This window comes from Cupressus sempervirens, chromosome 1, assembly GCF_028749045.1.
Source record: "Cupressus sempervirens isolate cs-2001-9-10 chromosome 1, ASM2874904v1, whole genome shotgun sequence".
Taxonomy (NCBI): domain Eukaryota; kingdom Viridiplantae; phylum Streptophyta; class Pinopsida; order Cupressales; family Cupressaceae; genus Cupressus; species Cupressus sempervirens.
Window position 1 is genome coordinate 812386031 of NC_143118.1, and position 27993 is coordinate 812414023.

The following is a 27993-nucleotide window of genomic DNA, read 5'->3' on the forward strand; positions in this document are numbered from 1 at the left end:
AAAATCTCCTCTGTGAGTTATATGTTCATAATCTTGTTGTTCCAGATGATAAAGATTGGAATTCATTGTTATATGTGAGAGATGTACAGTTTAGGGCCGTTATGTCATGGATGTAGAATGAGATTAGTCGAGAGAACTAGGCTGCTCCTTATAGAGAAAAGGAAATGTTTGAACCATTGTACATTCGACCAAAGGTACAAAACACTCATAGAATATTCTTCAATTGGCTTTCTGTTAACAATAATCAAAGTGTTGCTACCAAAATTTACCTTATCCGCGAATAGGCATTTCTGGATTGGGAGCAGCATTGTTTTGCAAATGTCCTTGATGCTATACAAGCCTCCCTTCAAAGATGGATCCGATTGCCAAAAGATCTGAAAACAAGGGAGTTGCACTCTCCCCAAAATCTGGAGTTGGCCACCAACAGGATGCCCAAGTATATGATGTTGAGTAGAAGTTAGCAAAATTACTGGGTACCTCTTCGTTTCCAACCGCCAATACTCTTGCATCCTATGCTTGGAAAGTATGATTCATTTGTTGAATATAACATGATTGCTGAAGAATAGAAATGGGAAAGGTTGAAACAAAATCATGGATATTTTAATTACAGAACTCATGAATCAAGGGAGAAAATCACCAATGATCTCAGGTTGCAGATGAGGATTAGAAAACTATAGATGCTAAAGGGACTAGCCTTAGGATGGTTGGGGGGAAAAATGATGACATGAAGAAATAGAAGTCTTATTGGCCCTTTTTGTGAACATTTGTCTATAACATACTGAACTTTATCATCTTTTAGTATAAATATTTTAAACTTTTGATGTATAAAGTATGGACATAGGGCATAAAAATGATAATCAAAATTATATCTAAAAAGGGGTTCACTTTGTGGTAAAAATATTTCTTCATGAATGTTTGATATGGGTAGATCTTCCTGTAGCTGAAGAGATTGCAAAAATTGTTAGTTGAATAATTAATGCCTTTTCTTTATAAACTAATAAATGTAAATCAATGTTTGCGGGAAGTCTTGTGTGTATTAAATGTTGATCATAGGAATAAAAGTTGAGCGGGAGTTAATAAAAAATAAACTGCGAAGGAATAGCGCTAAGGCATTGATGGTATTAAAGAGAAGCGTTATGACACCGTTGCAGCTGGAAGACTTGGCGGAAAAGTTAGAGGGGACCTGTTTTAATGAATAACAAAGCAGGATCTGATAAAGTGGTTGAACAAGGAAGCAAGCATCAAAGCAATTAGTTAAACATGCAATGCACGATACCTATATTCCTGGAAGCTATTTAAAGTAAAATAAAAGAGCAGATCTAGCATTTGCTATGATCTATATTTGTGGGGAATTTAAGGGATAATCAATGTCTTTACAATTGCATGCTTGCAATCTTAAGTTGTAACTAACTTTCCTTCATGAGGAAGTCATAGTTATAAGAGTTTGTTATTTTTCCTTCCTTTTAAATATGACCTCATTTGTATCTATGAGGTTAAGTAGTGAGTAGACAAATAGAGTCGATAAACATCTTGTTGTTTTTCCTAAGTTATTGTAATACTGCATATTTGAATGAATACATGACTTTGCTGAGTTTCTACACTTTTATCTAAGCTTATCTTTCCTTCATTCTTTCATGGGGGCCCACGCAGAAGGTGGAGTTTACATTAGTAAGTAGGAGTTAGACTCAGTTTTCTAAGTTAAGATTAGAACTGTTGTTCCTGCAGCCACTAGAAACAGAACCAGTCACTATTCCTGCAGTAGTAGGTGCATAGATGTATGGTTAAATAATTAGAATTTCCTTTCAAGTATTTGATAGTTTTCTTTCCTTTAGATGAACTAGATTTCCTTAATGGTTATTGCATTCAAGGTAGTAGTGACTTTTAGCGAAAACTAGAGCATATACTTTGCAGATATCATCTCAAGTTCACACTCCCAGATTGACATTTAATGAAAATTAGCATAGTACTTTGGTAGTAAGGGATGTCCAATCATGTAACTAAAAAGGTGTTGTATTGATTAGATAATCAATGTAAGCCTTAATAGGCCAACTTTATGCTATAGTACTAAAGATTGTGGGTATCATCCCTACCCTAGTTTTACTTTCTATTTGGAAGGTTTGTGGGTCACTAAATCTTTGTGTTCAAGTGTTGTGGGTGCTTTCATGTTTTTAGTTTCTCATGCATGCAATTAGATTAGATGTGATGAATTAAATGCTAATTGGCTTATTGGATTATGAATTAAAATTGGTATAAGTTTTAGAAGTTACTAATTCACCCTTCCCCTCTCAGTAACTAAGTTTAGTCTTGAATATTTCCAACAGATTCTATATTTGTTGATGTGGATAGATTTTCTAAGATGACATATTTCATACCATGTAAGAATAGTTCAACCCTTAGAATAGTAAGGCAATAATCTACGCCCTTTAGAATAGCAGGGAGGGGAAGGGGGGCTAGAAAATTTTAGGTAGGGGAGAAGGGAGTTCAACCATAAGGCTTCATTCACCCTCAGTCATTTCTCACCTAGATAGAACCTACTATTCTAAAGGCAAATAGTTAGATGTCCATGTTACTAAAATTTTCTTTAAAGAGATTGTTAGATTGTATGGATTACCAAAAAGTATTATTTTTAATAGAGATAATAAGTTTGTTGGTTGCTTTTAGAGGACTTTGTGGAAGAAGATGGATACTGAGTTGAAGTTTAAATCTACATTTCAACCATAGATAGATGGATAGGCAGAGGTTGTAAATAGAAGCTTGGGTAATTTGTTGAGATGTTTAGTTGGAGTTAAATCGAGTAATTGGGATATGGTATTAGCACAATATGAGTTTGCCTATAATAATTCTATGAATAGGAGTATAGGAAAATAAATTTTTGAGATTGTTACTAAAATGCAGCCTAGAGGAGTATAAGATTTGAGGGATGTTGCTGGTGAAGAGAAGAGAAGTGTTGAAGGGGAAGAATTTGCTGGTTTTATGAAGTCTTTGCATGAGGAAGTGAAGTTGAAGTTGGAACAAAGTAATTAGAATTATAAGGAGAATGTTGATAAGTCTAGGAGACATCCTATTTTTGAAGTTGGTGATGAGACGATGGTTCATTTCAAGAGAGGCTAATTTCCTATTGGAACATATAGTAAGATAAAAAATGAAGAAGTTTGGACCTTGTAAGATATTGAGGAAGTTTGACAGTGGTAATGCTTATGAAGTTGACTTACCTGATGATATGGATATATCTACCATATTCAATGTTGTTGATTTACATAAGTATCATGAGTCAAATGATGAAGTTGTTTTTCTTGATGATTATCCTAAAAAATAGATTGAAGAGGTTGAACTTACTAATGTGTGCTAGTTTCAGTTGGATAAACCTATATATAATAAAATATGAGATATAGTTATAGATGTGTGTTTATTATTATATGAGATAAATTAATATAATAATATATATAACTATGGTTATATTTATTATATATTAATATAATAATAATATCATAAATATGGTTATAAAATTAATTAAAAAATAGACATGTCCCTTAAAGGGACATGTATATTCATGACATACACTTACTTATATGAGGAGAGCTGCCTTTAGAGAATACATAGCTATGTTATTACACTTGCAGTGATCTCAAAGAAAAGCCTAGGAACAAAGATGTTGAAGATTATTTCAAACAAAGAAATTTTGGGTAACATTTGGTAGAGTTGCTTGATTATATCATCATTGTGATTGTCAAATGTTGATACAAAGTTCACTAGAAGTTATGAAATGTGTTGGATTACACATCGCTAATGTCTTTAAATAATCACAAATCTGTGAAATAAAATTATAGATGCTAGAGTTGTATATGGCTAATTTTGGCTAGAGATGACAACAATGAGCATGATTCTCGTATTTATAATTAATGTATATACTATAATCTATCAAAAGTGACTTGATGACATACAAAATATTGTGTTCAAATATCTGAAGATGGGTTTGGATTACTATGTAATTCTTAATGCAAGGAAAGTTGCCACAGACAATGATATGAAGAAGGCATATGGAAAAATGGCAATGAAATGACATTTTTTTTACAAAATTTAGTGATAGTAAACAAAGGAGAGATAACTATAGATTTATCACAAAATGATGGACAACTCATACTAGGAGAATATTTTAGCATTTCTGTATGCAACATCATTCCCATACAATAAAGACAAAAATATATAACACAATATTTTATTAACGAAGAATTCTGGTGTTTGTTATAAAGATAACTAAGACTATCAACATTAGGAGACATAAATTGAGATTGTGTTGCATCTGATTAAGTCAACACTAGCGAACAAAAGTCTAAGGAGAGATCTCCTTGGTATAGCTTTAGTGGCCTACATTATCATGGTCATTTTCTTGTTTTGACTAATGTGTATGAGCTGTTGGATACAATTGATTAATTATGTGTTGTCTTTGATGTTACACAAATGTCATATCAGTTGATAGTCAGTGCATTCTGAGCTCACTTGGTCAGTGAAGATAGTTTTCCTAGTCTACTGAGCATTCCTGAGTTTACTCTATGTAGAAGGCAGTGTCTACCGAGCTTAGTCGGGCGATGAAGGAAGTTATGTAAAAAAGAGTGTAAACCAAGATCACTCGATTAATAAAGGTAAAGTTGAACAGAGTTAGTGTTAACTGAGCTCACTCAGTTACCAAAGGAATTTTGTAAGTTCACAGTGTTAATTGAGCTTCTATTGGTTAACATAGGAAATCTCTTTAGAATTAGTTTCTACCGAGTTGGGTTGGCTACCAAAGGATTTTCTTATTTTGGAATGTAAAGCTTAATTATTTTACCTATTGATTCTAGACGACTGAGGTGATGAATATTGGTTATTCTAATTTGTATTTGAGCTGACTTGACAATCTAGAAGGTATAAGTAAAAGGTTAAGTTGTGATTTCAAAGAGTGTGATATGCAAGTTGAATAAGTTGAAAGAGATAAGAAGAGGAACCGAACTTGAAGGATAAGTAGATATCCTTGTGGAGAAGAAAAGTGTTATTTGATTAGGGAGAATCAAGTATGAACAAAACAAAGATCTATAATCAGCAATTCAGTTGCATCACAATTAGGTCATTTCATTGTTACTCTCTAACCATTGTAGTAGTGAACTAAAATCTCTTAATAAAGTTGGTTTAATAGCCATTTGTAAATCCTCTAACAAGGTGGCAATTCCATTGAATTGTTTCAAGACCTTTTGCAAGGCCACTCCTAATAGGGTGATTAAATTCTTTAATAGGGTCACACCTAATAGTGCATTTTGTAACCTTTAACAGGGTTGGCTCCTAACAAGGCTCACTTTAGAAGAGTGAAAAACAACAACTAGTTACATTGGTGGTTTTTCCCAAATTGGATTTCCATGTTAAATCCTAGTGCCTCATGTGTTCATCTTATTTATTTCATGCTTGCAAGTAATTACTGATAACATCTTAAGATCTACTAAAGTAATTCACACTTTGCATTTACTGAGTTACAATAATTTTCTGTGTGTTTATCGAGTATCAGTAGTAATCAATTTTACTAGTTTGAATTTTTATAGTTGACATCTAAGGGATCTAGGATTTATTTTAGTGATAATTGATTCACCACCCCCCCCCCCCCCCACACACACACAAATTACTCTTATATTTCCAACAATTAGTATCAGAGCTTTTGGTGCTTGCAGAAAAGGTTCCAAGGACCTAAGTCAAAGATCAAGATGGCTTACAAGAGAGAGATTCCAAAGCTAAACAGAGACAACTTTGCAGCATGGAAAGGACTTATGAGGCTTCACCTGGCTACCATCAATGATTCAGGATGCAAATATCTTGATGAAGAATATAAAACTCCCATTGGAACTTTATCAATTTAAGATATTACTAAGAAAAAGAACCATAACATCATGATGATTGACATTGCATCTGCTCTTAGTTATGCTGAATTTGATGAGGTAAAAGACTGTAAAACTGCTTTTGATATGTGGAACAAACTGAAAAAAATCTATGGAGGAGATGACAATGTAAGAAGAGCCAAACAAGAAAGCCTTAGAGGACAATTTGATCAAATGCGGATAAGAGAAGATGAAAATGTTGCAAAATATGTGGAAAGAATCAAGGCCAATGTTAGTGCAATCAGAGCATCTGGAGGAGACATCAAAGAAGAAACTACTGTAAGTAAAATTCTTAGAACTTTGCCTCCCATCTATGCAATTAGAGTATCTCCTATTCAAGAAAAGAGATGTGATCCAAATAACAAGATAGGCTTGGATGCCCTAGTAGGAAGATTGACAATTTTTGAACTTGACAACTTTGACAACTATGTTCCTACTTTCAAGAATATTGAGTCTGCATTTGAAGCCAAACTCTCACTCAAAGAAAAAGGCAAGACAATAAAAGATAATCAATCAGAAAGTAAGGAAGAAACTAAAGAAAGTTCTGATAGTGATCTTGAAATTGTTGAATCTCTACTTGCAAAGAAATATTTCAGGAGTAGAGGAAAGTACAAAGGTAAAATCCCTCTAATCTATTTTTCTTGTGCAGAAATTGGTCATATTGCTGCTAGGTGTCCAAACAAAGAAGGCAAGGAAGAAAAGAAAAACTACAAGTACAAGGCAAGAAGGAATTCAAAGGTCACAAATCCTACAAAGACAAAGGTAAGAAAACTTTTTTTATGGCTAAAAATTTAGATAACAATGAAGATGGAATAGTGTATATTTCTATAAAAGATGAATTTGATGATGAAGGAGATAAGATGGCACTTGTCTCTCATGTTAGCAAAAATGACACATGGATCATAGATAGTGGATGTTCTCACCATATGACTAGAGACAAAACTAAGTTTGAACATTTTGAACACTATGATGGAGGTAGTGTAAGGTTCGAAAATAATGAACCTTGTTGCATAAAAAGAAAAGGCCAAATCTCATTAACCAATGAATTTGTATGTAACAATGCCTATTGGGTTGAAGGACTAAAACATAATTTACTGAGTGTGGCACAGTTGAACAACATTGGATTCAAGGTAGAATTCATGAATGGCAAGGCAAGACTGCTGGATAACCAAGGAAATCTGATTGTATCAGGCAGGCAAACAAAAGATAACCTATTTTATCTTGATCTTGGTGATTGTTCATGCTTTATTGCTCAAGTAGAAGAAAGTTGGCTATGGCACAGAAGGATATGCCATGTAAACTTTGATAATATGGTCAATATTAGCAAACTTAGAAGGGTAAGAGGTCTTCCTAGTTTGAAGAAACTTGATGTTGGATTATGCAAAAATTGTCAAATTGGTAAAATGGGAAAGACTAGTTTTAAAAGCAAAAACTATCAGTCAAAAGATGTCTTGGAAATTGTGCATACTAATTTATGTGGACCCATTGGAATAGAAACTTATAGTGGAGAAATTTTTTTCATTCTTTTTGTTGATGATTATTCTAGAATGATGATTGTTATGTATCTCAAAGAAAAATCAGAAGCTTTTGAGAAATTCAAATGGTATCTTGATAGAGTAGAAAAAGAAATTGGAAAAAGATTGCAATGCTTAAGATTAGATAGAGGTGGTGAATTCATCTCAAATAAATTCAACAATTTCTACATTGAAAGAGGAATCAAAAGACAAGTGTTGGCCTTTGGTACTCCTAAGCAGAATGGAATAGCTGAAAAAAGAAACAAATCTATCATGGAATGTGAAAGGACACTAATGATTGAAAAGAATGTTGCTATCAAATACTGGAAGGAAGCTATCAGCACTACAGTTCATACTCTGAACTGAGTTCAGTTGAAGAAGGACTCAAACAAAACTCCCTATGAACTATGGTATGGCTACAAACCCAATGTAAGTTACTTGAAAGTATTTGGCAACAAATGTTATATCTCAAAAGAATCTAAAAAAGACAAATTTGATGTAAAAGGTGATGAAGTTATATTTCTAGGATATTCCTGTAGAAGTAAAGCATACAAATGTTTGAATTTGTCCACTCCCAAAATTATAGAAAGTGCACATGTGAGAATCGATGAGTTTACAGAAAAGACTGAAGAAGAAAGCAAAAAGGAGCTAGAAGATTATAGAAGATTTGTCTACTATGAACCTAATACATTGCTAAACACATTTAACAAAAAAGAGACTTCATCTCCCAAGCTCTCTAAATCTCCATCAGTTACCGAGTTGCAGGAAGTGCAAATCGAGTCATAGGGACTCGAGTCACATTTAGAGGCTACCGAGTTAGTGCATACCGAGTCTGAAGAACCTGAGTCTGAAGTTGAGATTCAAAATGAAGACAGTGCAGTTCATTCAAAAGTCAAAGAACCTGTATTGGTTAAATATGTCAGACGACATCATGCACCTGATCAAATCGTTGGAGACAAATTAGAGGGAACAATGACAAGAAGAAAACTAAAAGGTACATGTTTACTTGCTGAATTTGAACCTAGAAATGTTAAAGATGCACTGGAAAATGAAAGTTGGATTGAGGCTATGAATGAATAAATAGAACAGATAGAAAGGAATAAAACTTGGACTCTTGTACCTAGGCCCAAAGATAAAAATGTGACTGTTACAAAATGGGTATTCAGAAATAAGCTAAATGAAGATGGAAAAGTGTCAAGAAACAAAACAAGATTAGTATGTAAAGGCTATTCTCAAGAAGAAGGTATTGATTACGGTGAAACTTTTGCCCCTGTTGCAAGATTAGAAGGTGTTAGGACTTTACTAGCTTATGCAACTCACAAAAGATTCAAAGTATATCAGATAGATGTTAAATATACATTCTTGAATGGAATTATTAATGAGGAAGTCTACATTGAACAACCTGAAGGTTTTGTTGATCCAGATAAAAGGGACATGGTCTGCAAATTACACAAAACCCTATATGGTCTCAAACAAGCTCCTAGAGCCTGGTATGAAAGACTATATAACTATTTGATATAGATTGATTTTCAAAGAACAAATGATAACAATGGCCTATACATCAAGGACAAATCAAATAGGAAGATTGTAGTGGCAAAAATATTTGTGGATGATACTCTATTCGCAGGAAATGATGACTTATGCAAAGCATTTTCAAAACAAATGAATAAAGAATTTGAAATGTCCTTGTTTGGTGAAATAAAATTCTTTGTTGGATTGTAGATACAATAGAACATAAATGGTATCTATATCACTCAATCTAAGTACATCAAAGAGATACTTAAAAAATTTGGAATGGAAGATTCAAAACCAATTCGAATCTCCATGTATACTGGACTTAAGCTTACAAAAGATGATGACTCCAACGAAGTAGATCAGACCTTATACAGATCAATGATTGGGAAATTATAGTATGTGGTACATACAAGGCTTGATATTGCCTTAGCAGTTGGGATAGTGGCAAGATTCTTAGCAAAACCCAGAGAAAACCACATGATGGCAATAAAAAAAATCTTGAGATATCTAAAAGGTACTAAAGACTATGGCTTATGGAACAAACTTGGAGGCAACCTTGACCTAAAAGTAATCATTGATGCTGATTGGGTAGGAAATCTTGATGACAGAAAAAGCACTAGTGGTGGAGCATTTTCTTGGTAAAAGGTTGGTATCTTGGACAAGCAAGAAGCAAAACTGCACATCTCAATCCACAATAGAAGTAGAATATGTAGCAACAACAGTAAATTGTTCTAACATTGTTTGGTTCAAATAGTTGTTGGAAGGAATGAAAGTTGAAATCAAAGAGCCAATAGTGATGTATTGTGATAACACCAGTGCAATCAACATATCAAAGAATCTAGTGATGCATTCCAAAACAAAGCACATTGCTGTGAAATATCACTTTGTAAGAGAGTTAGTACAGGACAAAGAAATTAGATTGGCATAAGTGCATACAAAGAACAAATTGCAAATATATTCACAAAGCCATTACCTAAGGATGCATTTTTCTATTTAAGAGGTAAGCTAGGGGTCATTCCCCTATCTGAAGCTCACTAAATAAAAGTTTAGTGATGCATCAACAAGAACCAAGTTTAAGATCAATCAGTTGATGCAGTATTGACAAGGACATATAGCAGATGAATCTGTACTCAAGGTGCATTCACACTAATTAGAATTGTCTTTGGCATGTGTTGTCAAAGAGGGAGAAGTTTACTGTCATATCTTTCTAAAATTTTGTAGAAGGATAAGTTAAGCAGTTCCTTCACAAAGGGAGAATACTATAAGATAAGTTTTCTGCATAAAATCAAAGAGGGAGAAACTTTTTGACAGAGGGAGTCTTGTTCTGAAAATTTCATTGTGCTATGACATGTTGTGTTTCCATCAATGCCAGAGAGGGAGATTGTTGGATACAATTGATTAATTGTGTGTTGCCTTTGATGTTACACAAATATCATATCAGTTGACCGTTAGTGCATGCTGAGCTCACTTGGTTAGTGAAGACAATTTTCCTAGTCTACCGAGCATTCTTGAGTTTACTCTGTGCAGAAGGAAGTATCTATTAAGCTCACTCGAGTGAAAAAGGAAGTTATGCAGAAAAGAGTGTAAACCAAGCGCACTTGGTTAATAAAGAGAAAGTTGAACAGAGTTAGTGTTAACCAAGCTCACTCAATTACCAAAAGAATTTTGTAAGTTTGCAGTGTTAAACAAGCTTCTATTGGTTAACACATGAAATCACTTCAGAATTAGTTTCTAACGAGTTGGGTAGACTGCCAAAGGATTTTCTAATTTTGGCATGTAAAGCTTAATTATTTTACCTATTGATTCTAGCTGACTGAGGTGATGAATATTGGTTATTCTAATTTTTATTTGAGTGGACTTGACAATTTGGAAGGTATAAGTAAAAGGTCAAGTTGTGATTTCAAAGAGTGTGATATGCAAGTTGAATAAGTTGAAAGAGATAAGAAGAAGAAACGAACTTGAAGGATAAGCAAATATCCTTGCGGAGTAAAAAAGTGTTATTCAATCAGGGAGGATCAAGTATGAACCAAAATAGAAATCTATAATCAACAATTTAGTTGCATCACAATCAGGTCATTTCATTGTTACTCTCTAACCATTGTAGCAGTGAACTAAAATCTCTTAACAAAGTTAGTTTAACAACCATTTGTAAATCCTCTTACAAGGTGGCAATTCCATTGAATTGTTTCAAGACCTTTTGCAAGGCCACTCATTACAGGGTGATTAAATCCTTTAATAGGGTCACACCTAACAGTGTGTTTTGTAACCTTTAACATGGTTGGCTCCTAACAGGGCTCACTTCAAAAGAGTGAAAAATAGTAACTAGTTACATTGGTGGTTTTTCTCAAATTGGGTTTCCACGTTAAATCTTGGTGTCTCATGTGTTCATGTTATTTCTTTCATGCTTGCAAGTAGTTATTGATAACATCTTAAGATCTGCTAAAGTAATTCACACTCTACATTTATTGAGTTACAGTAATTTTCTTTCTGTTTACCTAGTATCAGCAGTGATCAGTTTTACCAATTTGAATTTTTATAGTTGACATCTAAGGTATCTGGGATTTATTTTAGTGGCAACTAATTCACCCCCCCGCCCCCCCTCAGTTACTCCTCTTATATTTCCAACATGAGCATCTCCATATTTCAACACATACTACTATTGTCGGTATTATATTTCTTCTTGGTGATGATCTCAATGATCATGATGTCCATTACAAGCATTTGGATAGCCTAGCAAGGATGAGACAGAGGAAGACATCTTTCAATCAATGGTCTAAGGAAATTTTGTAGCCCATGTGAGCATCATGAAAGTAAGACAAACACTTACCTTTAATTGGGAATGATACCCAAGAAAGACAATCAAAATAAGAAGAACATAAGGTGAAAATGTTAACTCAATACTTGAAAAAGCCACATTAGTACGTAAGCATTAAACGAGCCATGGGGAAGGATGTACGTACATTTGTATGGGTTTATGGTACTGAGTGAAGACTTGGTCAACATTTATTAAGGAAAGAATAAGCAAGGCTCTTCCTAGTCACCCACCCCATATGGAAAATACTTTTGCATTAGGCACAAGTCATACAACATATTTCAATAATCTATTATAAAGAAAACAAAGTCATAACTAAGGAGTGATTAAGGCTTGGGATACTGATCACATTAAAAGGAATTCATAAGAAATGTGTTTCTTCTATACGAAGCTATAAAAAGAAATACGAATTGTGAGGAGAATGTGTGTACAAAATATAAAAGGTATATATAGTTCAAAATTATAATTTTAGTGGGAGTATTAACATTAGCATCAAGAGGACAAACCAAGCAGTATAAAAAATTACATCAAAGATGTTGATGTGAAGATAAGTATTTTTTTCTTGAGTATTACATTTATCTATTCATTGTAGTCTCTCTTATTTTTATCTCAATACCTACTATAAAGCTATTTGCCTTTATCTTTTCCTCTAAGAATGTGATTGTAGGAAAAGGAGGATTGATATTAGATTTAGAGGGAATCTAGCACTTCTTCAAAGGTATCAGGGCTTAGAAGATTGATGTTCAGAGGGAGCCTAACATGTTATTAGAGGCAACCTTGAAAGAGAGGGAGAAGATTGAGGATGTTATTTAGTTAACCTTTAATGAACTCGGTCCTATTGATTAAGAGGGAGTAAACCATGTTGAGATGGTTTCTCTAGTGTTCTATAAATTTTCACAGTCAAGATAACCATGAATCATACATCGTGACCATGTGATTTTTAATGGGCCTATCCCCTATGTACATCATGAGGAAGTGACGACTTCTAAACGATCATCACTTGTATTTTGAGAAGTTGTTATAAGGTGACTATCTTACAATAACTTGTATTATGAGATCAAATAAATTGAGTAAATGGTGAATGCCTTGCATCTCAACTTCTTGGAAGACCATTACTTAGAGTATTTGGTGAATACATTGATATTATGTGAGGCCAATTCCATTGATATCAGATGTGATGTCAAACCTTATTTTTGAGTAATTGGTGAATATCATATGATATTCTAGGAGACCAATAATTGTGATATCAGATGTGATATCACAACTTATTTAAATAATTGGTGAATATTGTATGATATAATGGGAGGCCAATACTCATGATATCAGATGTGATATCACACCTTATTCGAGTACTTGGTGAATACTGGATGTCGATATTCTGGGAGACCAATACTCTTGATATCAAATGTGTTATCAAACCCCTATTTGAAGTATTTGGTGATTATCAGATGTTGATATTCTAGAAGACCAATACTCATGATATCAAATGTGATATCAAAATATTGAATATCTTCTAATCAAAGATATTCTTATATTAAGGAGATATATGATCACATGTTTATTCACCCTAGCTAAGAGGCAGTGTTGATGTGTACTAGCTTTAGTTGGATAAACCTATATATAATTATCTATGAGATATAGTTATATATGTGCGTTTATTATAATATGAGATAAATTAATATAAAAAATAATATATATAATTATGGTTATATTTATTATAAATTAATATAATAATATAATAATATTATTATAACTATGGTTATAATATTAATTAACAAATAGACATGTCTCTTAAAGGGACATGTCTATTCATGGCTTACATTTATTTATATGAGGAGAGTTGCCTTTGGAGAATACATACCAAATACATGGAAATGCTATTACACTTGTAGTGATCTTGAAAAACTAATAGAATCAATATTATATCAGCAAGTTGGCAAAAGGAAGAGAGGAAAGGATTACCATGAATATTTGGTAAAATGGAAAAATAGGCCTATTGAAGATGCATCTTGGGTTTCTCAATCTGAGTTGAGTTCAGCTCACGTTTTGACATCTCAATGATTCATGAGAATCATTTCTTTTAACCTCAGTTGTCTGATGTAAGAGCATCCTGGGTTGTCTTTCTCTCCTGCTCATCTTTGTTCATTTTGCTTATTAGAGCTAAGTGCCAATGGTTTCCAAGTTGTTGTTGTTGCCGATTTGTTTAGTGTTGATCAAGTTACTATATCTAGTGTTGGGCAAGTTATTGTAGCTAGTGTCGGTCAAGTTACTGTAGCTGTTGAGTTACTGTAGCTATCAAGTATTGGTCAAGCTATCTAGTGTTGGCCGAGTATTTTCCATGTGCCAAGTGAGCTTGATATTTATTGATAATTGGTTCCTTCTTTGAACAAGTTTTTCTTTGATTGGTTCTTAGTTTAAGCCAACTTATGTAATTAATTTGGATCATGAATTTAATTTTTAGATCTTGTCTTTGGATGTGTGTAGACTCTTTTAAGGTCGACCTTTCTATTATGTAATGATCTAGAATCTTTTGTAAGTTGTCTTGGAAAGTATAAATAAGAGTATTTAGGTTTAGGTTAGGTAATTACTTAGAGAGTTGAGAGAAGATGTTCTTGGAATAATGAATTTGAAGCTGGATCATAGATTTTGAAGTTGTATTTCGTTGGTCGTAACCCAGAAGACCTTGCAACTGGATGTAAACACCCTAAAATGGGCAAAGGCCTAAAATAACGTAATTTTATCAAACAACAAAAATTAAAGACAAAATAAAATAAATGAGGAAATTAACAAACTTTCAAATTAATTGCAACATCAAATCATTTGAGTGATTAATTGATTAATCACCTATCAAAATTCAAAAATACCAAAGTCACTTTTAAAGAGAAAAATCAATTCATAAATCATTAAAAAAAAGGATAAAGACAAAATTTGAAAGTAAATACAACATTTAATAAATCAAAAAAATTATTTATTCTCTCAAAACTAAAATTTACCTATTTGGAATTTAAAAGAATTGAAAATTCCCATTTATCCTCACAAACCAAGTCTGTTGGATTGTTCCTCTTGGGGTTTTATGAGATATTTTCAGTTTCACTCTTACCCCTAATGAAAAGTAAAATCTAGATCCTTACCCCAACCCCACCTACTAAATCCTATAAATAGAAGGGAAAATCAAGAGCAAAAGGACTTAAGTTTTATGCATCCATATTATAGGCATATTAGATTTATCACTTAGTAGCATTGTTGTAGAGAATTAATGTTATTATAGCATCATTTTAGTATCTATTTAGCATTACTTAGCATTGTTTAGTATTATGAATGCACATAGCTTAGCATTTTAGTGTTGTTATCTTCATATAATTCACATTCCATATAGATCTCATATAGGCTTTTATAGATCTGCATCAATAAGCATAGTCATGTTCTAGAACTATCACAAAGATGTTGGTCTAAGAGCTATTTTAGTAGTTGTAGTTAGGGAAACATGAGACGTTCATAGAGTCATTGTTTAACAGTAATTTCTTGGGTCTAGATTTGTTCATTATTATTCAGATTGCACTTTTCACTAAGGTCTCATGAATATGTGAGTCCACCATGTACAAATTGGTGCCCACCATGGGGCTTCATTCTAAAGCCTCATTATTCTTTAACTTTTCATTCTAATCTTTGAATCTCTTTGTAGATCTATGTTTTACTCTTATTTCTTGTGCAGATCTAATTGGTTATAGGCTTAACATTGTTCAAGAAAACTCATAACAAGAACAACAACCTTTCAAAGATGCTCCAGAGCTCACAAATACTAAATATGAGATTTTCCAATGTTCTAGCATTCTGAACACTATTTCAACAATTTTGACTTATTTTATTACACATTCAAAGTGTTTTGTAATGCATTTGCAGGATTTGATAGGACATTTATAAATATTATAGCACATTTACATTATTATTTAGTGCATTTACATGTTTAATTAGCTCTTTTAACAGATATTGTAATGAATTTGAACAATCCTGTAATGCATATGTGTAGTTCTATAATGCATTTGATCATAGTTATAAATTGTCATATTTAACTTGCAAATCTGATTTCTAGGTGCTTACAGGTCTCTTCCAAACCAGATAGGAACTCCTAGGTCATTGAAGTTGTAGAAGGGGAATGAAGACAATAAAAAATGTGCCTATCCTTTGCTAGTGTCAAATTAGGTAGGCCTAAAACCCTTGTCAATTAAACTATGGCTTTTCAAGGATCATAACCTAGTTTAAGTAAAGAATTTATCTCCTTGACCTATGAGGGACTAGGCTTATGCTCTCAACTCTTTGAGTTGATCAGAATGCTAAACCTTCCAAAAGGGTCAATAGAAATCAATTTGGGAATGAACAAACACATAGATTAAATAGGAGCCTCTTGTTCTCCTAGTTTAAAGACTTGTAATTGAACATCTTGCTTTTTGTGTTTTAGAAGTTGGAGTAGTAGGAATATGCTCTCACTCTTTTCAGGGTGATCAAACTCCCTAACTTGCTTTCAATTTCTATTTTTCACACTTTTCCATAGGTAGTTTACTCAGCTATAGAAAGGCACACCTCCCAAGATTTACCTTAGCAGGGTTGATGAGAGGGAAAGCCTTCCAGCTTGTATTCCTAACTGAATGCAATTTGATTATATTCGAAACATACCCTTACTCTAGTAGTCTTGAAAGAGATTGTGCCAATCCTCCCTCGCATTGGTGGGGAGCTCTCTTTCATGGAGAGGTAAATTTGAACAAAATCAGATAAACGCTAAAACCCCTAGTCACTAGCCTTAGCAACCCATTATTAGAAGCTTTTTTTTAACATTCTAGTGTGTGCATAAATATTTCATTGTTATTTCTACTATTTTTATACTCAAATGTGCCTATTTTAATATGTGGTAAAGAACTTTAGATTACAACACTTCCAAGTAAATTCAAACACAATTGCAAACCAGCGTCAAACCTTGAAATAACACATTTAAAACATTAATGCATGTGCTTACTAATTTAACACATTTGAAACCTAAAATAGTGCATTTGACACATAGAACAACACATTTTAATAAGCAAACAATGCATTTGGACACTTTAATAATGCATCTGCATTTAGAACAACTCTTTCACACTATAGAAGAGTGCCTAACATAACATAAAATTAATAAATTTGAGCAATTAAGTAGCAAATTTGAAGACTTATACAATGCATTTTAGAGAATTTGTGAAATAATGGCTATGTGCACCAAGAACATCCATAAACAAAAAGCATATCTGGATACCCTTTTCCTCCTTTAATATTCTACAAATCTGAGGAACTTAGAAAATGACCAATATCTCTAAGATCAAGCAATAGGTTTTCACCATCATTATCATTCAAATGACCCTACCTAAGGATCCTATCCAACCAACATTATGACTCTAGCCTCATACATCAAGTGAAATACGAAAGGACACACAAATCCTTTTATCATATAACTTCACAAAACTAGATTCTATCACCATTGGCATTACCATAAACTATTTGAGAGATAGCTTGATACTTCATCATAAGTTGGTCTAAAATAAAAATCATCCTCACAACATGAAAGCATAAAAGGATTAAAGGATTTTTATTCATCTCTCATGCCACTGCACAAAACTAGTGTTAGTACTAAACAAAAGGAACTGAAAAGATCACCCATATGGTTAAATGCCAGAATAGAAAAGTGAACCACAAAATTTGCACAACCCTAAAGCATAATTTATCCTATAACACCCCCTATTTTCTTGTCAACTACCATTGCTAAAGAAACACCCCTATTCGAACACCCTTTACTCAAAGATTGAAGACTTTCAACAAAACCCAAAACTTGTTGATATAAAATTATTGGAGCGACACAAAGAATGCTACTTGTTATCATTAGCACAACAAGGTGAAAAATTACCTATTGATTTTGACATATCTTACCTCCAAAAGTATTAGGAGGAATCACCCTTAGAGGTTGTTACTCAAAAACTACAAGACCTACAAATGGAAATGGAAAGGATGAAAGGAGGAAAAATTCAATCATCCAAATTTAGTCTAAAGAGGGTATGCCCTCTCCCATTTATAGAAGTGTCACCTTGACACCTTTTCTCCAGAATATGCAAATACCAAAATATGACAAATATTTTTGTATATCTGATCCCCAAGATCATCTTTGCTAATTATATACTTTAAGTATGGAATTTGTGCATGATATGACCTACCTTATATGTCTATTCCCTAGAATTTTGGCAGGACAAGCCATGGAGTGGTTCTCAAGGCTCCCCTCCAATATTAAGTCATTCAATCAACTAGCTTATGTCTTCATTGCACGGTACTCATATAACTTTGAGAGAGGGGTCACTATGATTGACTTATTCAACACAAAATAACTCCCAAGGGAGTCTTTCAAGGTTTTCTTACAAAGATGGAGGCATACCTTTTCCAAATACCATTGGGATACCCCAAACAAAGAGAAAAATGATATATTCATCAATAGCCTCTCCAAACCTATGAATTATTGGCTGCAACTTCAAGGTCCTAAAGATTTTAAAACCACATTAGAAAATGAAGCCAAAGTGGAAGAAACATTGCTAGGCAATGATATCATTAAACTATCAAAATATGGCAAAGGTTTCTCCAACAACTCCCTACAACCACATAATTTATCTAATCAACCAAATGATAAATAAAAATTGTAATGGAGAAATAACAATAAAAAATATGGTAAATGATGGGTATTAGAAGCAAATAATGTTAAACTATAGCTTTGGCCCTCCCCAAATCAACAATATCCAACTATCAATAACACCAATGCACCTGCTTGCTAGGACGCACAAAAGCAAGACCATACTTGACCATTCTATCATCGAAACACAACTACCCATCCAACACAAAATATCCCCAACCAATAGGTAGCATATAACCAAGCCCCTCCATTGAAAGGATATAAGTATGTTAAGCCACCTAGAGTATACACTCCCATAGGTAAAACATACGAAAGAGCATTACAAATGCTCTTAACAAATGAGCTTATTGTATTACCAAAAGCCAAACCCTATGAACCACAAGTTGAAGCTCCATGGTGGAATGACAAACATTTTTGTGCCTACCATCGAAATAGGGGGTATCTCACCAACAATTGTTATGCCCTTAAGGGAGCCATTCAAAAATTGATTGATAATGGGACCATCGAAGTACACAATCTTCATAATAACAAGGACCATACAACCTTTAAAAAAACCTTCATGAGCCATGAGAAGTGTGAATCTTCCAAAAATAATCATGCCACATCCTCCAATGATAAGGTCAATCATGCCAACAATTATGACAATACAATCAACATGATCTCAGGAGTTAACGACATTGTTAATGTCATCATTATCAAAGACAAGCAAAGGAAACAACCCTTGAATGCCATTACCCAAGGTCAAGCCTCTAAAGTGGTTCTACTAGGTGCAACCACTAGTTTAGAATAAGCAACCACAAGCTCCACCATATCCAAATATAGTTTGGTTAATCAGATATTAAAAACTCCTGCCCATATCTCCATCTTTGAATTATTGCAAATATCTTTGGAGCACAAAGAGATACTCACCAAAGCCTTAGTGCCAAATGAACATGATGTCAATAGATTCCAAAACATGGTAAGAAACCTTGTTGCTCTTCATTGTGTATCCTTCTTAGTGCAAGACAATATGCCCTTCACTCATCCACAAAGCTCCCCATTCAATATTGAAGTCTTTATACACAGAAACAAAGTAAAGAGTACTTTGGTAGATAGCGGGGCCGGTCTAAACATCTACACTTTAGACCTAGTAAAAGCGATAGAATTTACTAAAGATGTTATGGATCCCAAGAAAAAAATTTCAATTAAGGCTAATGATGATGAGGAACAATCCTCTAAGGGCATGGTCACTTTACCAATAAGGGTTGGCCCGATCATGAAAGAATCTGTCTGTCAATTCCTGGACCTAAAGTTGACTTATAACATCCTATTAGGTAGGTCGTAGATCTACGATAGCAATTACCTCTACTTATCATTAATGTTTGAAATCTCCCTATATGGGTCAAGAGGTAACCATACTCGGGGACCAAAACTACATGCAATATTGAAATTCCTTTATTCCTCATAATAGGGAAGACATCGTCATCTTGACAAGCAATAACAACCCATCTATACCAGTAGGAACTTCAAACTCCACTAGTCAAGACACCAACCACTTTTCCACAATGACTATGGGAAAAGAGAAAGTGGGTTTTTCCAATTCTTCTATTTCATCACCACTACTACCAGGAGACTCTAAACAAAAACATTATGAAGAAATGAGTTGTTAAATGAAAGAGTTTGAATCAAAGTACAAATTACAATGCAAGGGGGTGGTAAATATTTAATTTCATCGTTTGAACCACCACTATCTCCTAAATCTCATGGCATACCAACTTCAAACACTCTTCCTAGACCCTACAACGAACACTTTGTTAAAGGAAGCAGTATATCTCTAAGCACTACAGAAGAAGAACATAAAAGAATACAAAATGTTGACATTTCCCCCAACATTTTTGGTAAGGGTTATGATTTAATGAAGAAGATGGGTTACCCATGGGAAGGTCCTTTGAGAAAGGGCAAAGGTATTGTAGAACCGTTAGTAGCATATTTTAAACCCGATAAACTGAAGACAAGGGTAACTTATTCAGAACAAGAAAATGAATTTTTTTCACCTTGTCCTAAGCCACCATATTTTGATAAGTCTTGATCTAAACATGGGGATTCCTCTTCCTCCACTTTGGTTTGGGTACCAAAGGAAAAAGACATCACAAACCAAAGAGTAGTGTGAACCTATATTTCCCTAATCTACACCTTGTAGAAGAACTATTTACAGATGGCATTAACAATGAAGATGATGATGATTCTACCAAGTGGGAAATTGACTCATTATCCAAGGAATCTACCCAAGATAAAGAATGTGATGTTATTCACATTCCTACACAAAGCACTACCATAGAACAAGAACTTGCTTCCAGCTTAGGACTCACTTCATTGCACATAGTCGATTCATACTAGAATGGTTTAGAAGTAGGCATAAAACAAACACATGATCTCACATCATGGGGTGATGATGAACCTAATGAAAGATTCGAGTTCCAGACCATATTTCTAGATTTATTTCCAACAAAAATTAAAAGTGAGTATAGTGAGCAACTAGAAGACTCTAGTTTCCTTGACAATTTAGAAGAAGCACACGTCATAAAATTACTAGATACAATGTATGAATCACCAAAAAAGGTCATGTCCTTGAACCCAACCAAACCATATCCATACACTGAGTCATTATCCTTGGTCCATACCGAGCTCATCAGCTAGAATACAATTGAGCCCCATAACATTCCTGTGTTGTCTTAAATGGAAGCACTTCCATGTTAAGAGTGTTTAGCCCTCTGAGTAAGTGGGCTGGGGTCATTTCAAGCACCTTGAATAAGTATTTTCATGGATCTAGATGTTTTTCCCCTATTCTACTTTTGTCTCTTTATTTCTAGCCTATTTATGACAACTTTCTCTGTAAAACTAAGGACTTTGACTTTTTGGGTCAAGGATGACCTTTTAGGTCAAGGTCAACCTTGACCTTGACCAAGGTCATGCATGACCTTGACCCTAACCTAGGGCAGGATTGACCTCATCCCTGACCCCAGGTCCATTTTTAAATTTTTGAGAGTTTTGGGATATCAGGCTTTGGAAAGTTTCATTTTCCCACTTCTAGGTCAGCTATTTTAGGTTTGAGAATGGTACAATCTTAAATTACATTTAATATAGGTCCATTCCTAGAGGTTAGGGTTAATTGGGATTTGATGCTCCCATGTCGGCCTTCTCTATAAGTTTGTGCCCTAGATTTCTATAAAAGGAAGCCTTCTTCCCTCATTTTGACATCGACTTTCTATGAATGATTATCTTGCACATCCACTTACTATGAAGTGAAGATACACTATCTATCAAGTATTCAAGCATTCAAGCATCCAATTCATCAAGGAAGTCCATTGTTAGCTATTGAAGGATTCAATCTCTATGGAAACATCTTGTTGAATATTTCTCCATCCACATTCATCAAAGCCTTTTCTTATGCAAAGATTCATTCAAGATTGGTGTTGGAGATATAATGCCATTGATTTGAGACATCCTACATACATTTCTACATTCATTTGGAGCATCTATACTTGTAGATTCCAGTATTTGAATCCTCCACGAGGATTTCAATATAAGCAATGCAAATTATTTTATTTACTTTGTTTCTTTAAATTGCAATTTCATTTATATTTAATGGTTAATTCCAAATTGGGGTTTGACCAAGGAAAACCCCCCCATCTAAACAACAAAACCATTTTTCCTATAGATAAAGGTGTGGAACAATGAATTAAAGTGCAGATTTGGATTCCCTTTTTGTCGAACTGATGCAAGAGCATCTTGCATGGGAAAATTATTGAAAAAAAAAATTTGGAAAAAGAAAAAAAAAATCTGGAGGAGAGAGAAAGTGACGAAAATTAGAGGAGAAATTTTAAAAAAATAAAAAGGGGAGAAAAGGAGAAAAGAAAGGAAAAGGGGATTTCTATTTTCGAGGTGCATAGGTGGCATAATAGAAAAAAAAAAAAAAAAAAAGGTTGTCATTCCATTTATCGAGGTGTGTGGGTAGAATTCTAGAAAGTTATGGATATTGTAGAAAGTTGTGAATATTGTAGAAGGTTATGGAAGTTGTAGAAGGTTGTGGATATTGTGTAGGTGGAATTCTAGAAGGTTGTGGATAAGTCATGCATTGGGTGGTAAGTACCTATTTAAGCAAGGCATATGAGCATTTCTAATCAAGCTCAAGGAGTAGCTTGAGAAGTGGAAGCTCAAGGAGAAGCTCGAGGAGTAGAAGCTTGAGAAGTGGAAGGTTGAGAAGGAGAAGCTCGGGAAGTAGAAGCTTTGGAAGGAAAGCTTAGAAAGGTGAAAGTTGTGGAAGGTGAAGCTTGGAAAGCTTGGAAGGCTTCAAGGTGTGAAAGAGAAGGAGGAAGTGAAGAGTGCATTTTCTTGAGTCTGTGGACAGAGTGCCGAATGTGAGGCAGTTTACAACAGGATTGTGATGGAATTGTGAGTGTGTAGACAGAGTGCCAAATGTGAGTCAGTTTACAGCAGGATTGTGATGAAATTGTGAGTGTGTAGACAGAGCGTCGAATGTGAGGTAGTTTACAGCAAGATTGTGATGGAGTTGTGAGTGTAGACAGAGCGCCGAATGTGAGGCAGTTTACACTTGGATCTTGGATAAGGTTTGTGAGAAGAGCTAGTGGCTGCGATTTAGAAACAAGGAGGTTGCTTGGTGGCTTGCGAGCACAAGTTGAGATCTCAGAGGTTTCTACTAGAGTGTGGATTTGGATCTAGAATAGAGTGTTGCATTCTTGGTTGTAAGTTGGTAAGGGTGGTATGGCCCTTCATTAGTGGTATCAGTGCAATACCTTCATCAGTGGTATCAAAGTGTACCTTCATCAATGGTATCAGAGCACGTACCTTCATCAGTGGTATCAGAGCACGTACCTTCATCAGTGGTATCAGAGCAGGAGTTCTTGAGTGTACAAGCAGATCATCGAAGTGTGAGGCAGTTTGTACCAGGACCTTGGTTGGATGAAGTTTATCAGAGAAGGAGTTCCTGAGTGTACAAGCAGATCGCCGAAGTGTGACACAGTTTGTACCAAGACCTTGGTTGGGTAAATTTTATCAGAGTAGGAGTTTCTGAGTGTACAAGCAGATCGCTGAAGTGTGATGCAGTTTGTACCAGGACCTTGGTTGGGTGAACTTTATTAGAGTGGGAGTTCCTGAGCATGTAAACAGATCGCCGAAGCTGAGGTAGTTTGCATTAGGACCTTGGGAGGACATGTAGATTGATCGATTGATGCGGAGATGGAAGACTGAACTTGTTGAGGCATGATTGTGGAGAGCTGGTGGATTGCAAATCCATTGTCCTAGACTTGTGATGTGGGTTCTTGATTGTTTGTGTGAGGTGGCAGGTTGCAATCTAACTTGCAAACAATTTGGTTGTCACAAGGAGCGTGGGAAGGATTTGTTGCAGAGTGTTTACAAAGATCTTGGGAGATGGCTCCAAGAGGATTGGACCCTAAGATGATTGCAAAAATCCATGATATAGTGGACAGGAATTTTTCTAAGATGATTTCTCGGGTTGGATGCTAGATTGGCTGATCAAGCTAAGAAGGTCAAGGTGGAAGAGGATGGTTTTGCTGATCAGTTTGTGGAGCCTAATGCAGAACCTATAGAGCAAATAGAGGTTTTTTTTGAAGATATTCCTAACCTTGTTGATGTTGGAATGGAGGTTGGTTTTCATGGTCAGTTGGTTGAGTCTGACATGGATATTGTGGAGCACTTGATCATGAATGATCTGATTGTTAGAGGTGAGTTATGTATTGCAGAGCATCTTGTTGTGAGTAATGAGGTTGCTGGTGTTGAGAGTTTGGCATGTGTTGATGGAGATCTACATGTGGCTGCTGATGTGGAGTTTGTTATTGCTAGTATGGATGCACTAGTTGTTGATGTGAATGGGAGTTTGCTAATGCAACATTATGTTCAGTTTGTTCCTGGGAGTCAGCATGCTGATTGGATGGCTGAGATTCTGGTGTTTGATAGAGTGATGCAGATGTGGAAGATTTTCATGGTGGTTTTGTTGTCCCTATTGAGGTGGAAACCTTTGGTGAAGATGAAGATGGTTGTAGATCTTTCTTTTTGGCGTCAAAGTGTGGGACACACTTTTCTATCTACCAGGGGAGTCTGATGCAGGAGCATCTTGCATGGGAAAATTATTGAAAAAAAATAAAAATTGGAAAAAAAATTAAAATAAAATAAAATCTGGAGGAGAGAGAAAGTGACGAAAATTAGAGGAGAAATTTTAAAAAAATAAAAAGGGGAAAAAGGGAGAAAAGAAAGGAAAAGGGGATTTCTATTTTTGAGGTGCATAGGTGGCATAATAGAAAAAATAAAAAATAAATGGTTGTCATTCCATTTATCGAGGTGTGTGGGTAGAATTCTAGAAAGTTATGGATATTGTAGAAAGTTGTGAATATTGTAGAAGGTTATGGAAGTTGTAGAAGGTTGTCGATATTGTGTAGGTGGAATTCTAGAAGGTTGTGGATAAGTCATGCATTGGGTGGTAAGTGCCTATTTAAGCAAGGCATATGAGAATTTCTAATCAAGCTCAAGGAGTAGCTTGAGAAGTGGAAGCTCAAGGAGTAGAAGCTTGAGAAGTGGAAGCTTGAGAAAGAGAAGCTCGGGAAGTAGAAGCTTTGGAAGGAAAGCTTGGAAAGGTGAAAGTTGTGGAAGGTGAAGCTTGGAAAGCTTGGAAGGCTTCAAGGTGTGAAAAAGAAGGAGGAAGTGAAGAGTGCATTTTCCTGAGTCTGTGGACAAAGCGCCGAATGTGAGGCAATTTACAGCAAGATTGTGATGGAATTGTGAGTGTGTAGATAGAGCGTCGAATGTGAGGTAGTTTACAGCAGGATTGTGATAGAATTGTGAGTGTGTAGACAAAACACCGAATGTGAGGTAGTTTATAGCAAGATTGTGATGGAGTTGTGAGTGTAGATAGAGCGCCGAATGTGAGGCAGTTTACACTTGGATCTTGGATAAGGTTTGTGAGAAGAGCTAGTGGCTGCGGTTTAGAAACAAGGAGGTTGCTTGGTGGCTTGCGAGCACAAGTTGAGATCTCAGAGGTTTCTACTAGAGTGTGGATTTGGATCTGGACTAGAGTGTTGTATTCTTGGTTGTGAGTTGGTAAGGGTGGTATGGCCCTTCATTAGTGGTGTCAGAGCAATACCTTCGTCAATGGTATCAGAGTGTACCTTCATCAGTGGTATCAAAGCACGTACCTTCATCACAAACTTGCGGGATCCATGAACAAAAATTTTGTCGAAGCAATGCAGGTCAAGGTCAATTTTTGGGGCATAATTGTGCCTTGGGGTAATATTATGCCCCTCTATCTAGGTTAAGGTCAACCTACATTTAAAAGGATAAAATTTTTCTGGTTTATCTCCATTTTGACATTTCTAGTTCAAAATAGGTTGTAGATTTCTCTAAAACTATACACAAACATCAAAAATTGGCATTTTCCAGATTTACCCTACTTTAAGGTTATAATTTTCCTTCTACTCATTTCAGATTTCAAGTACTTACTTTTCCATAAAAAAAATATTATAGGTTCTCCTTTCTCCCTATTCTCCATTGCTTGATCCGTTTGTGCATTGATCACTTCCTTGTGGTTAATCAATTTGGATCATTCCTTTTGGGAATTTTAGTTGAGGATGGGTCCTATTTTCCCCTATTCATTTTGGTGAACCCGACACACTTTCCCTTTTTTCTTTTGTGGAATTAGATGCCCTATTGTATTTTGCGGTGTTATAATTCATTTCATATTTGTTAGGTCTTTTCTTGCATTAAGATTAGATTTCATTTATGCTCTTGCATTTTAATATTCAAAAATATTTTTAAAATGAAAAATCTCTTTCAAAATACACAAATATGTATGCTTTATATTTTCTTAGATTAGTTCATTTACATTGCATTGGTTTATGAGCTTTATTACTTCTAGTCCTACTTATATTCTTCCAGTTAGATTAAGTCATAGAGTTATGGGTATCTTTGAGCCTGAATCTTCTTCTCCTTTCCTTAGGATCCCAAATTTGATTTGTCCTAATTCTAATCCTATTATGGAGAAAAACTCTTCTCACTCATCTCATGATGAGGATGATGTTGTAAGAGTTCCTCCTGAACAAGTTCAAAAACTTTCACATGAACTTGATAAATGGGTAATTGGCTTCTTCAAGAAAACCATAATCAAGATTCTATTCAAGTTATAGAGGCTCTTAAGAAAGTTCTTTGTGACAGTGATCAAGGTGTTAATCTCACTCACCTTGTGCATTCCAATGTTAAACCTTTAGCTCAAGAAGCTTAAGATTTAGGGTTGTTTCCTCCTATCACTAGTGTCAAACCTTCTTATGTTCCTTTCCCTAGTGTTCCTACCTATACTCCTTTGGTGACTATGACAGTTCCCTCTATGAGTGTTCCTCATGTGTCCCTTCCTATATCACAACCTTCTTATCATAATGTTCCTTTTACTTATTCTAATCCTCTACCAACTGTAGTTCCCAATGTTTCTCCAATTGTGTCTTCTATTCATGTAGCTTCATACACTTTTCCTAGTGTTTATATTGTTGTTAGTTCTCCTATTTCTTCTAATGATTCAACAATTATTAGTTTGGCTCAAACTGTGTTATCTTTACAACAATAACTTGCCACCTTAACTCAAAATAAGTTTAGTATTCCTACTTGTGACATGGGAAGTCTTTTGTCTCAAGATATCATTCGTACTCCCATTCCTCAACAAGTGGATATGTATTATCTTGAGAAATACAATGGTAAGGGAGACCCTCTTCATCATGTTAAAACATTTCAAATATTTTATAGTGATTATTCTCATGATCATAGGATTTTAGCTAAGTTGTTTGCTCGAACTTTTCATGACAAGGCATTACAATGGTTTTTTTCCTTGACTCCTTATTCTATTAATTCATTTCCTCAACTTCCCAATGCTTTTATTCAATAATTTCAAAACAACATTGGCCCACAAGTATCTTTGACTAATTTGATACATTGCAAACAAACTTCTAAAGAAAAATTGATTGAATTTATTGGTAGATTTAAGCATTTGCATGCTCACATTTTCTATCATGTTCCTAATATTGATATTCAATGTATGTTTATTTCAAATTTGCAAAAGGATATTAGAGATAAGATTCTGCTTACTAAATTTACCTCTTTTCAACAACTTTGTGCAACACTTCATCATTATCAATTACAAGTGAGTCAATTTGAGAGCATCATTATTGTGGCTCCTATTCCTATTGATAAAAGTAATGCTGCTCCTAATCCAAATAAAGTTCAAAATTTTAATAACTATGTCAAGATAAACAAACAAGCAAACATAGTTGCTGATAAAGTTGTTTTGCATCTCATAATATCACTTCTGCATCCACTACTTTTTGATTAAATCATATGTTTACTCCTCTTTCTGAATCTTTACATTATATTATGAATAGGTTTGTAACTTCTAATATGATTACTTTACCTCCTCTTCAACCTCTTTTACCTACTACAATGGTGTCTAAATCTTTTGATTCTAAACCTTTTTGTCAATATCATCGTTAGAATGCTCATGATACTGAGAAA

At 34.6% G+C, this 27993-nt stretch overlaps 1 pseudogene; it reads left to right on the top strand.

Annotated features, from left to right (window-relative positions):
- Nucleotides 1-27993, top strand: part of LOC149580355 (putative wall-associated receptor kinase-like 16) — a 124574-nt pseudogene that overhangs the window by 53915 nt on the left and 42666 nt on the right.